The sequence below is a fragment of the Diorhabda carinulata genome, chromosome 1, assembly GCF_026250575.1.
Source record: "Diorhabda carinulata isolate Delta chromosome 1, icDioCari1.1, whole genome shotgun sequence".
NCBI classification, from domain to species: Eukaryota; Metazoa; Arthropoda; class Insecta; order Coleoptera; family Chrysomelidae; genus Diorhabda; species Diorhabda carinulata.
In genome coordinates, this window is record NC_079460.1 from 2495306 (window position 1) to 2509239 (window position 13934).

At 31.4% G+C, this 13934-nt stretch overlaps 1 protein-coding gene across 4 annotated transcripts in view; it reads left to right on the forward strand.

Annotated features, from left to right (window-relative positions):
- LOC130901464 (uncharacterized) overlaps positions 1-13934 on the forward strand; it is a 92571-nt gene that overhangs the window by 78415 nt on the left and 222 nt on the right. For 3 of the 4 annotated variants that reach the window (XM_057812902.1, XM_057812886.1, XM_057812911.1), the window contains one exon: positions 1283-8671. The gene's annotated coding sequence lies outside the window, so the exon portion shown is untranslated. Of the gene's footprint in view, positions 1-1282; positions 8672-13934 lie in introns of those variants that run through there. The other variant, XM_057812894.1, reaches the window with a different exon arrangement.

The following is a 13934-nucleotide window of genomic DNA, read 5'->3' on the forward strand; positions in this document are numbered from 1 at the left end:
CTGGCAGAAAAAGTCCATGAAGGCAGATTATTAAAAAATGTTTAATCGTACAGCTTAGAAAAACTTTGTAGAGACAAAGGGACGTGCTGCTTTAACAATTCCCAACGAAAAGGCGTGCTGAAGAATGAGAATTACTAACAATGTTTTGAAAAGTGTCATTACATCATGGTTCAATTTTGCAGCATTTACACCATTTTTTTGAAATACTCTTGATTCTACACCTTCAGTGTAGTCAATATTTTTTAAAGTGGACAGTATTTCGTCAGTTACTTACCTGTTATCTTGCTAAAATGTATGAATTCGATGAATTCTTCGCAAACTTCGAATGTCTTTTATTCTACATTTTGATAAACGTAACGTATAATGAGTACACATTTTGCTCCTTTTGGGGAATGTAGGGAGTAGCATCAATAATAATCCCATAGATGACATACTCTAGTTTTTAGTAATTTCTAACCACAGAATAAAATAAATTCATTCTGTGAGTACCAAGAGAGTCTTGACCTATCTCACTTTTTCTATTCAATTAGCTTTTTTTTTAATTTGGCTAGATGTTCACGAGGTCTACGTCATATTTTCCTTTCAATTCCAATACTGCTAAGAAGTTTCCATCACAAATTTGGATATTCTCCCCTTGGAAAGCTAAGCTTCTACTGCTCAAGACTCAAGTTGTTTCCAATATTCGTTGGAGTATAGCTTTCCATCTTGTGGCTTTGCAGTTTATAATCTGTTACAGATTACGGTCAACTCCATGCCCTTTCAATGATATCTGAAGACTGTTCCATTCTAAGTAGTGTTTTCTTTGCTCGGAGATTTTATCATACAGCGACAGCATTCTTGTCCAGTATTTTATATGGTTGTTTTCCAGGAAACAACCATTTTTCTGTGTGGATGGTTGGAGGAAGTGTATAGGGCTCGTGCAGACTCTTATATGCACACAACAGTAACCACACATGTATGCGCCTAATTAATCAAAAGTTAGAACTTGAATTATAATTTATATGACTAAACTTGTTTTTTTATTTATAATGTATGATCCGTTGAAGAATATTCTACAATAATAATATACAAAACAATACTGGGCCAGGATGCCTGTAACCAGAGCTGTACCGGCTCTACGTTTGTGGCCAATCTTGATTTAGTTAGTAGACAAAACAAATGATTGTTTTATGAACTACAATAGTATTTGTTTTGATAGTTATAAAATTTCCCATATTCTTTTTTCGCTATTAAATCCAACGAAGTAACCTGTTTTCTCATGTTTTATCCTTTTTTGTTTCAGAGTCGACCGGGTCGAAGCCTGCAGGGTGAGTCGAACGCAGAACCCATCGTTCGGCCATTAGCACTTCTATGTATTTCTTAACTACATCGACAATCCACGGGACAAATTTTCTTATCGCCGTGCGATTGCTTGGATATTAAATTAAGTGTAAGGACATTATTAATTATTACATAATTATCTGTAAAACAGACAGTGCAATTTTCAGTATCTTCCTTCCTTCCTCCTTTATTTCGAATATTATGTTTATTTTTTTGACATGAGTATTTTCAATGCCGTTTGGCTCATTAATAATCAAAGACTGATTGAACAACAATTATTATTTTGACAATAAATTGTGGTGAATGAAAATATTTGATATGCTCGCTAATAACTATTTGTACATCTCATAAAAGCTTGTGATTGTATGATGATAAACAGTAATACCGTTATTATTTTTTTGTAATGAACCAAACGATATTAACAAATAACTCCTAATCATTCTAACAACCTCATTATCTCCTCATAATTACTTTTTAATTGGAAAATCTCAACCAAAAAGGTAGGTCTTAGAATAAATGGAGACATTTTGTGAGAGACAATATGTATTAATATCCGTACTATCTAGTATATCTGAAATTACCCTTATCAGTGTGAAGATGTAGCCTAAACTAGCTAATAAAACTAGGTAATTATTTTGGAGAGTCATTTAGGTAGCCAATACATTTATTAATTCCAGTAAGTCCAGCAGGAAATTATGTGAAACATTTTTCAGTAGGATAATCTCGTAATGTGGATATAATATATTCCGTTAGAGGCGCTGATGCTAACTGCTGTTGACAACTAACTCACAGAACGTGATTTTTTACGCTTCATGTGACGTTTTGACAAACATCACATAACGTTTTAAAGAAACGTTACGTTAACAACATGTGCTACGTCCAACGTATAATGTCACACGTCACAGTTTATCCATGTAGTATATTTTGAACTTTTTAAAACGTTCATGGCTAATACGTGCAAGTATAGAGAAATCAAGAAACATTACATTGAATTGGATGAAATTTTGGTACCGTAAATGAACTAGCCACGTTATCAACGATAGATGTTTGGCTACCTTATTTGAAATTTTGTATATGTATGAAAAATTTTTTGAAAATTAGGATTGCGTTTGTAAAGTCACACAGCTCTGTACTGCCGATAATATGAAAAAGATTTATAGCTGACGACGCAAAAGAAATAAACAAATTAATAAAAGCCTCACTAATTTATAATTCGACACAAAAATAAGTTATTTAAATCAAGCTACAGTTCTTCAATTGCTTGAACAGAATAACGGCCGGTTCAAACTATTTCCTGTCAAATATTCGAGAAAAACTTGAAATTCTAATTGTATTAATTACATATGTATAAGTAGTATTAAATTGATTCTTCAATAATTCTTTTCTTCCAGACATGTATATACATCATCCATATACATTGATTATTTGTGTATCTACTGCCGTTTTCGAAGTAATGGTGTACAAAACAATATTTCACCTTCATATCAAACCTGTGATTAGTTGATGATTTCAGCTATGAATATGATGTCAAGGGCGTGGTGAACGACATTTGGTTCATAACATTAGCCTTTCGAATCTATACTGAAAATTTTTTTTGACACGAAACTGCATCCAAATAATATCAAATTTCCAGTAGAAATAAACGTTATTCTTACAATCGGCATTTTTACCAAACTATTAAGTTTTCATTTTATTTCGTGTTTTCCGAAAATACAACAAATGAAAATCTACGAAAAATATTGATTTTTGATTAATCACTTTTCGAATCTGAGCTCTCGTCTTTTACATATATTATTATTGTTTTAATATCTTTATTGAGTAGATATTTATTCCAAGCCTAATAATTCTTTCTATATATTTATAACATGTTAATTATCATATCTCTTTCTACTAATATAATTTTATAATTATGTTTTCCATCTGTTCAAAATTAACTCAATAGCATTAAATTTATAGTAAGATCTACCCCAATAGAAAGCTAAGAATGATATTCGTTCAATAAAAATAAATCAATTGTTGAAGGTGGATATTGAAGGTATTAAATGACGAATCTTACAATTTAGATAACTTATTTCTGTCTTTTAAAATTTGTAAAATTCATTTTGAAGAAATATATCATATTTAATCATTTATGCAAGGCGTGCTGTTCGCTTTTCAAAGATAACTGGACCAAATGTGCAAATCACCAGTGTATATATTATTTCATACTAAGCTAAATTTACTTTTTTTACAAAAATCCAGTGAAAACCAATTATATACGAAATTTGAAAAATAGTGCAGATTGATCAACTGTAATGATCTGCTAGAATAAAACGTTTCTACCTTTAATTCGTTAGCGTCCTCAGATCAAACTTGAATTCGTTCACATAATTATTGTATAGAAACATTTTCTATGCGTTTGATCACTATTTGCTTTCAATATGACAGATTTTATAATGACGTTGCGTATTGCTGTTTGGAGATTGCTTCGGAAAGTAAAAAAATTCTAATACGCACACAATCCATAGACAAATATGATGACACGATGTAATGTAATAAGATAGACAAGGAACACTTCTATTTGTATAGCACTACAAAGTCTTAAAAGGACTAAAATGTATGTAGGTTAATGAAAAAATACTCTAGACGAATCTTATGAAAATGGTCGAAAATTATTTCAGGACTACGTCTTGCTTTAGTCTGTTTCTGTGCACTTACCACTTCCTTCGAACAATTAATAATTTAAAAAAACTGATTAAAAACAAGCCCGAAGTTTAAAGCTAAACATTTTATTAGAAAAATTATAAAACACTTGTAAAAGGGGAAAAATAAATATTTTTTCTCGACTATTTCCATAAAACCGTTCCTCACGTAAGTAAATGTATAGAAAAATATAATTTTTGTTATAATCGTAAGTTTTCATGTAACAAGTTTCAGTGAAAGTTTTATTTAAAAGGTATTTGTCCTACATTAATATGCGTGAATAATATAAACTGAAAATATATTATTTCATGTCAACTTGTATAACAAGTATTGGCAACGCAAAATTTCCTATTCAGGAGCAGTATTGAGGTAGGATTTTAATTATTAAATATTAATTTGTCTTTAATATCTTTTTATATGTTGTAAATAGAAGTCTGTGTAGTAGAACTTGAACCACTAAAAATTGTAGATATTCGAGTAATATGTAAAAGAACAAATAATGCATGCCATAAAATCAAATCTTTAATATACTTTATATATGCTCAAAACCCCTAGACTACGCCTCTTCAAGTTATTAGGGCACTTCTTGATGTTTACAAGCACTGCTCGAGTTAATATGACAACATTTTTTGGACTTTCGATTTAACTGCGTTGATATGAATTATTGAGCATACCGATTACCCTGCCGATGAATGTTCTAAACATATTTGGCCGCAGAATGAGCACGCTTTGTTTTTATCTCCTCAACCAATAAATTCATTGCAAAATTATGTCTTTCATTAACTACATCTGCATCATATTGACTCGAACAAGTTTTTTTCGCAACATCTACATACAATCAATAAAATTCTTTTCAATATAAATGTTTGAGCTCAACATTTCCATTTATTCATCTAGTGAATTTTAAAGAAAGTATTTGCTTATAAGGACACGTCCCAAAAATTTTCTTGCTTTATATCTAAGGAATTTGCTAATTTAATAAAGTATGTTTTAAACAATGATGATTATTTGGCATGCATTCAACTTGCCAAATATTGTAATCTGTATTATGATCTTTCTACTGCTACTAACCAGTATTCTTAGTGTATTCACTGAAATTTGTTTATATTTGGTGTCTCAGAAGTTTATTCTTTGAAATGACGAGTTGAGGTGAGGATGATGATACTATATAAGTGGCATGTAAAATACATCGTATTTGTTTTTAAATACCACAAGAGGTTATAAACTTTTTCTTATTGAGGAGCAGAAGAAGCAAACGGGATAAGTGCTAAAATTATTAAAGAGGAATTTATAAAGAAAGACTTCACGTAGAAAAAGAACTCTTTATAGGCAATTATCCGTTTAGTACATTATTCTTGTTCTCACTAACCTTATTTATCTGATAGGTGGTTAATTAAAATATTATATACCGGTGTTTGTTAATCTACTTTTGGTTTGATAACTTTACTAAGATTTTGTAAGTTTTTTGGTTCCATGGTACGCTTTTTTTAGATTATGGCGGAATCCCCATCGCACTGACCACTTAACAGATATCTATGTTTAAATGGAGTTCACAACTCACCAAAAATACTTAAACAAACACAATCATTCGGTTTTTATTCTAGGTTGTCACTCCAAATAACAATATTCTTTCTAAATAAAATGCTTAAATTTGGATCGCGAAAAAAACAAGACGTTATGCATGATTGTTGGTTTTGCCCAAAGTTGATTCCCAAGGTATAGCATGAAAGCTGGATGAAATAGAACATGTCGGATTGAGTTGATGTAGGTACGAACTTGACTTGCTTCTGCCTTCCGATGGTCGATTTCAAACTTTCCTGTTTGACTTTTTTCAGTTTGCGCTTTTCATTCGTAAAAAAGAGGAGTCACATTTACATCTGGCGTTACTTTTAGGTGTTTTAATAAAACATTTAGTACATTTCATCTTTTTTTATAATGGTCTTCAAATGTATTTATGAAAGTGGATTTACAAGCAACCGTAATATTATCCTCCCATCCATTAATTGCAACGTCATGAATCCATTCTGAAGTTCATTATTCGCTACAGCGATATATAGTATGAACCGACGAACCACACAGTTATACAGTGATACATACTATGACACTTGACACCTTCGATGTAGAAACGACCACACGCTTGTATAAAGCGCCATCTAACACCTGATTGATTTTTGACTACATCCAAATTCCTGGCATTTTTCTCGTTTGATAGGATATAGTCGATGGCACATAGATCCTATTTCTACAAATACCTAATTTTGAGAGAAATTGGCACTCAATCCCTTTGTTACATTTGCTCGACCAAAATTAATTACATTGATAATGCGAGGTCAGATAATACGTAATAAAAGATCCAATATCAAGTTCCCAGCTGTCCAAAAGAAAAATATATGGGGATAGGAAAAACCTAGACAATTTAAATCAGGATAACGTACTGATCATGAAGATTTTTACTTCGATTTACATCTAGCCATTTACCATTTACCATATTGGTAATTGATGCATACTTGTCCAAAAAATCTCTTTTAGACTGTTTGTATATTTGTTTTCATAATAAATTTGTTTCAGTATTTTGAATCAATCATAATGCGTGACGTTTGTATCTAATATTTGATGTGGAATATAGACATCGATAGCTTTTGAAGACCTATCGAGACAGAATTCGTACAAGTTGAATTTTTTTCTTTCTACCTACTTCTCGTTTCAACGCATGAATTCTGTGACACCTTCAGAAGATTAAAATACCTTGAATCTAAATTTTTCGTACAATTTTTTACTGTAGTATCCTTGAGTACGTCTGTACTTGTAATCTATAAGAATTTCTAGTCAAACCTAGAGCGCTTACTAAGATAATTGAATATAGTAAAAAATTGCTTATTTTGGTAATCAATTGTTGCTTTTTTACAACAGCTTGTGAGCAAATCTAATCGTTTAATTCATATCGTATCGTTTTAAAAGCAATAATAAACATATCAATATATTTTATATGCAGGTTAAGAGCTAGAGAACAATATGTTTGATATAAATACTTGATTTTTCGTCATAAAGAGGAAGGAAATACACGCCAGTCAATCATGACAATAAACTAAAAAATTAACAATTTTTTTTCCTATTTATACATCAATAATATTTGATATTATGCATCAACTGTTGTTTCTCTTTCAACATAACCTTCTTTTTCTAGTTCTAGTCATTCAATTCTTTTTCAATTTATGAGACTACATTTCAAAATATTATTTAATTATATAACTAACATTGTTACACCAATCCTATGCGGTGCGCCAGTTGTAAAAACAAAAGTTTTGTAGACAGTGTTATCAAGTTTTTACAGCACATTAAGTATAATTGTTATTCATCAAGTTCGTATTTATATTAGACATATTGATCCCAGGCTCTAAAGATGTTTAAATTTTGTAAAATAAGCCCGCATTTATATATTTCTAGTAACTGTAGTCATATCTTTTGGTATACAAAGATTTACTCACGAGCCGGTACGGGATTTAATGAGAATGTTTTAAACAAATTGTTAGATTTAATCATTTTATGGGCTTACATATTTATCACGAATATAATTAAAAAGATCGATTCATTTCATCTTTTTTATTTAGAAAATTCTCACAATTAAATCAAAGTATCTTTCTATCAATACTTATATAGTATCGAGATAAAAAATTTGAAAAAATAATACACAAACCAATATTCTGTCAGATATCAAATAATAGGCTGTAGTAAATTCCGACCAGATAGCAGGTAAATGACCCCTTGGTGTGGTGAATTCGGCAAGAGAAAATTGAGATGCAGTATTTGTATATGTAAACTCGGCCAGATTTTAGGGTGCTATTTTAATACCAAACACCTGCATTAGATATTAGAAAATATTTAAATTGAGTAATGAAAATTTAAGTATACAACTAACAAACTTATATATTAAAAAATGTTCAAATTCATACAAATACACCAAAATTTGGAGATAATTAAAGAAATGCTGAACTGAAAACTGAACATTGTAAAGTACGTAACAAAATATTACACGACATTCAACCAAGCAACGATTTTACGAACTGAAACCTAACCTAACCTTTTTGGCCGAATTTACCAGCGAATTTAAAACGACCTTTGTGAAATTGTAGGTCAGGTAATTAATTTGACCGTATTTACATCCGCCGTATGTGTTTAGGTTATTCATGGTTTGGGTAAAAAATGCTTAAGAGATACAAAATTTCAAATTAAAATCTACGAAAATTCTAAAGATGAAATGAGTTGAAATATATATACTTAGCTTGATGTTACAGATCGTCCGAAAGCTAGTATTTTTTAGATTTCATTCCACAATCATCAGTTTAGTTCAATACATAACTAATATTGCTAGGATGCTAGAAAATTCATACAAAAACCAATTAAACCAATAAAAAAAATCATTTTTATACTCAATAATATGACCGACATATTAGTTGCATAATATGATATTATTTATATTTATAAAACTTTTCTAACGACGAAACCGTATTCAGTATGGAAATGATAGTTGAATACAGAAGAGTTAAAAACTGTTGACCAAATGTTAGAAAAACAAATTTATGGTCCTTCTTAGCAAAATTATTTATCAAAAAGTCCGTGTGTGTTTAAATGGAGTACAGAAAATGTTTATTTAATAAAAACGAATACTGAATCTGGTGTGTTTCATTTCAACCCTCTCCATTAAATAATGAGGAAAAGAATTTGGTTTGAGTCGGTTACTAATAAATTTAACAATAATAAGCATAATTATTATTTCGCAATTCTTAGCTTTAGAAAAATATTTGTCATTAACGAGCCTTAAAATTTCAAAACTTTGGTTTTTTAAGCACAAATTTGATAGCTGCACTGGCGTATTGGCCACTAGAACTTGCATAACAATATTTTTTAGGCTTGCTTCTGAATATTTTTCCCTATAAAGCTCCATCCATTTTCTTCTACTTCTACTCTTTAGAACGCACTTTCCAATTTTTCGCTATCATGTATGGTAAAAAAGTTACACCTCAAATACCATTCACTGAAAATTTCGTTCATTCATAGATCCCAAAAAAGGGAATGTGCCTAATTGAAAACCTGACGCTGGCATAATTTCTTTTTCGAATTTAAAAAAATTTTGTTTGTTTCCAATTTTTTCAGTTTAGATGGAAGTACGAAAGAAGGAAGCAACAGTTTTTATCATAACTGCGCCAATTTGCAACATTGTATGTAATACTACTTTTTGTACAACGGTGTCAAAAATAGCGGCAAGTTCGGTTTATGACGTTATTTAAACAAATAATCATTAAGAAATTCCATTATATTATACAAATAACCGACTCTTTTGTTATTAACAATTTTTTTAACAGAGTGTTTGTATTAAATATTCCTGCAATACGAGTAGCAGTGTCAATGAAGTAAAAGTCATGTTAAGCATCGTCGAAAGTTATGTTTCTGAGAAACTGCTTCGGTCATATCGACTTTCCGATAACGTAAAGAAAAACTTTATATAAGTAAAGTACAAATTGTGATCGATGGACATACCGATAGTGAAAATGAAACGGATTATTTAGAATCCAGTGATGAAGAATGTGAAAGCGACTGCTAAAATTGCAGGCTTAAGTTTATTTTATCTTTTGTGGACATAATTCTCGGAATAAAATCTAAATGTTAATAAGTCCTATTTCATTGGTTTGTTAGTATACTTGTAATAACCAATTTTCAGTGCTAACAATCAATTTCGTCATTTTTTAGCTGCCAAGCTGGATCCACCTTCCTATTTTCGAAACACCATTGCCTAATTCGTAATCAGCGACCCCAAAAAACCTCCACTACCAACATTCGTAAAAGTTTTTTAGTTTGTTTTTAAGGTTTTCATAAAAGATCAATTTCAGGAATATGTGGATTCAGAGTAGAGAAAGAGTTGATTAGGCTTCAACTAAAGAAGCTGTTATCTGATCTGTTTACATTGAAAAGTTTTAGATAGTTCATCCACCATCCGCCATCCAAACTGAAAATATAAATAATATTGAAATCAATTCCGATGATTCTTGCGAGTTTTAATTGCCCGATTCTGCTAAATTTTCTGAGGATACTGCACTTCACCCAAGTACCATCAGAAGTGATATAACGTATGTTTGAACTTAGACGAAGAGGCTGTTACGTCAATACACGATCACATTAACCACCGAAAATAACCAAAGCACCATTTTGATGTTACAATGTATGGCATCTGATTGGTTGTTTATTTTATTTCCATAGCAACTTCGAAATTTAAATATAACTGTTTTCTTTCCCCTTTATTTACGCTGAAAACGCAAAAGTTTTATCTTCAGTAGTACAAAAAATATATTTAATAGATCAGTATTTATTAATCTTGACCAATTACAAATAATAAAAAAAAATTCACGGCACTTGTATGTATATTGAAGTCACAGTAGTCTATTTCTTTCACAAAGAAGAAATCGAAAAGAGATGTCTGGTTCAATAAATTGGTAACCGCCATAATTTTCACTAAATCACAATCACACTTTTTCAATTTACAATGACCTGTATTCAGTTTTGTCAAATATATATCGACATAGACAAGTATCAAAAATTAATAGCCTCAAAGCAATTGGATTGAGACAACGTGTTATTTATAATTATAAAGATAGAGATCGGACTAAACTGCCACCTATCCTGCCACATTTCAGCCACATGGGTGGTACGTAGCTGTATCATTACGGGATAAGTTCCTAAAATGTGATTGGAACGTGGTGTGAGACCAAAAAGTGTTCTCCATATCCGTGGTAGCTACGTGGCTATTTAGCGGTAACCACATGGCAGCCACTAGGTACGATACTCTTTCAAGTTTTTCCTTTGGTGACACCCACGTGGTTTTTACTAAAAATGTTACTTGGGCAGGCTTCACTTTCACGTGCCTACAAGCTCATTTATGCTCGTTTCCTACTTTTTCTATTTCTATGTTAGTTACATGCATGATTGTATTTTCCTCTTTCATGAACAATTTCTATTTTTTTGCTAACCCGTACAAAGAAAAACGTTCACATCAGTGGTACCCTCTATCGTTTGAGGTGGAAAGGGGTTGGAAGAACATATTCTTTTATTAGCAGAAATATTCCATTAGAGGCATTTTTGATAGTCTGTCATCCTCTGAGTTAGCCAAATCGACTATAAGAGTAGGTCTAGAGGCATAATTTTTTCGCCAACAAGCTTCTATAAAAGATAAGTCATGTTCGATTTTTTGTCAATATATGGATAATTACGTTGTTGATTCTTAAACATTATTTTTCCCCTACAACGTTTTATCAATACATGTAAGGTTCACAGTATTTCTTTATATAGTGAAAAGGTCATTATTATAAAAATAGGACGCATCGATATCTTCCAATAACGTCGGAACAAACAGACGGTCTGTATAAAATGTGTATTTAATAAAATGAATTATTGATTCGTTGTTTATATTTTTCATACTTCCATTGATACAGCTGAAACCAAAATAACTTGTCATCGACGTCGAAAATATTTATTAGAATGTTGATGTGATTCAGAATATTTTATATTATTATAACACAGGTATAGTTCGTTCCAAGATCTTTCCCCAATCAATATCGAGTACTTTCTTGAGAACATTTTTAATCTGTTAAAATATACTTATTAGAAGGGTTGCCTGAAAAGTTTCAAAACTAGCGGAGAAACAAGACATTTTTTTTTCATAATCATTTTTATGTTTCAAAACAGTCCCGTTTAAAGTTTATGGACTTAGTCCAGCGATGTTATAATTTTTTCAAGTAATAGTTGCCATCTTTATCCTCAAAAAAGGCGTTTACATTTGCAATAACGTCCTCGTCTGATTGAGATCTTTCTCCAGTAACTGAAAATTTGAGGTTGGGAAACAGGAACAAGTGGGTGGGTGCCAGACTGGTGAATACGCTGAGTGATCAACTAATTCGGAGTAAACTTCGTAAATTTTAGCTATGGTACCGATGTGTGAGGTGCGTTGTGGGGATGAAACTTTCTCTTTCTTTTTTTCTCTTAATATGCGATAGCTTTCTAGCACTTTCCCTCTTCACCTTAACAAGGAATGATTTGAAATACTCTTTGTTAATTTTTTAAAGACGGTCAATAATCCCGTATCCCAATAAAACAGTCGCCATTACTTTTCCGGTTGATGAAACCATCTCTGCTTTTTCAGAGCAGATCAGCTATTTAACACACCAATGTATAAACTGGTAAGCTAGAGGCATTTATATTGCATCCGAACAATGCATGTAAAGAGTTTACAGGAAAAATTTCCTAAAAAAATTTTGTGGCTGACATAATGAACTGATTGGAATAAAAAATCATCTAGACGAGGCGAAATATTTTGGAACGAACTATACACAATATGAAAAGTTACGTGTACTGTGGTTTTTTCCAAACAATCTTGATAAATAAGGTAGGTGTCTGTGACTATAGCGTGTTTACTGTCTTCCCAGGTTATGGAATGCTTATTATTTCGCCTTTTTCCTTTTTAGCATAATTCAGTCTAATGGATGCATTAGTTACGTAAATAAGTGATTCGCCAAAAATAAAAACAAAACGAAAAAGTTTTAGAGCTACTTGCCATAGTACAGCGTTATGATAAGTAATGTAAACAATTCATAAAACGTTCATTTTTTAATAGAATGTAAAATCATTTCAAAAAGTTTACTCACTTTCTTGGGATCTGTAGAATAGATTGCACTAAAGTGTATAGTGACACACAAGCTCCGCATATACATTAAAAACACTAAGCTAACTCAGCGGTCTTGATCCTTTTGAGTCTTACATTGACATGAGATGGAGATTACTCTTAGCCAACTTCTTGATGGTCTGGTCTTTCAGGTCTGTACGTAGGTCACTATTGCGAACGTACCAAGGGGCATCTACTTTGTTCTTCAGTGCATTGTTTTGGAATATTTTGATTATTCCTAGGTTGCTTGCTTCGGTGCATCCCCATAGTTGCATACCATGAGTCCATACAAGCATGAGTATCTGTTTATAAAGCATAAGTTTATTATGTACAAGTTCTTCTCTTCTCTTTTTAGCATGTACTTTTTTGACAAGTTAAAAAAAATAAAACGTCAAATTTGTCAATGTCATTTTTCTTTGTTTTAACAGTCTATTAAGCCAAAACTCTTTATTCTAGGAATGGTTAAAACTGTGTCCCGTTCAAAAGCCAAGAAAATGGTAGACCTGATTTACAGAATTTTAGACGTTCTGTGCACTTACACAAGTCATTTCATGTGTAATTTCAACACTTAGGCAATGCGAAATGTTTCAAATTTCACACTGCTGTTTAATTCCCGAGAAAGAAATAACAACTAATAAATTTTCCCCTACGATTGCTACCCAAACATAAATTTTTTGGAGCACGTGGTATGTTTTGTCTTTCCGTTTCATCTTCTGAGAGCTCACGAACAAGTTGAACATTTTATAGGTGTAGTTTTTCTTTCTTTGAAAATTCTACTTCAAGCGACTAACATTTATATAAATATATAAATTGATTCCTGGTATTACAGATTTGGAGCACTCCTCACGTTTCTCGTTTCATTAAATTTAGCTGTGCTTCTAGCAATTGGAGGTCTTTTAAAATGTATTTCTTTCAATAAATGACCTGTTTTTTCATGACTTCGAAGTCAGGTCTCTCGCCGTAATCTACCATCATTAGAATTTGTAGTTGTACAATGTATGAATTTTATGCATTACTTCACAATACATCATAACTATATATGTGAAAGAGTATTGAACGTATATGAACTTCATAACATACGAAATAGTGTTGCTCATTAATCAAAACCTTCACTATCGATTTATGGGTTATTAAGAGTCACCTCTTCTAAAAATGTATAACTGGTTTATCTTCACTTCCAAATCTGTAGAAGTATATTTGTTCAGGTCTCATAAAAACATCTTAA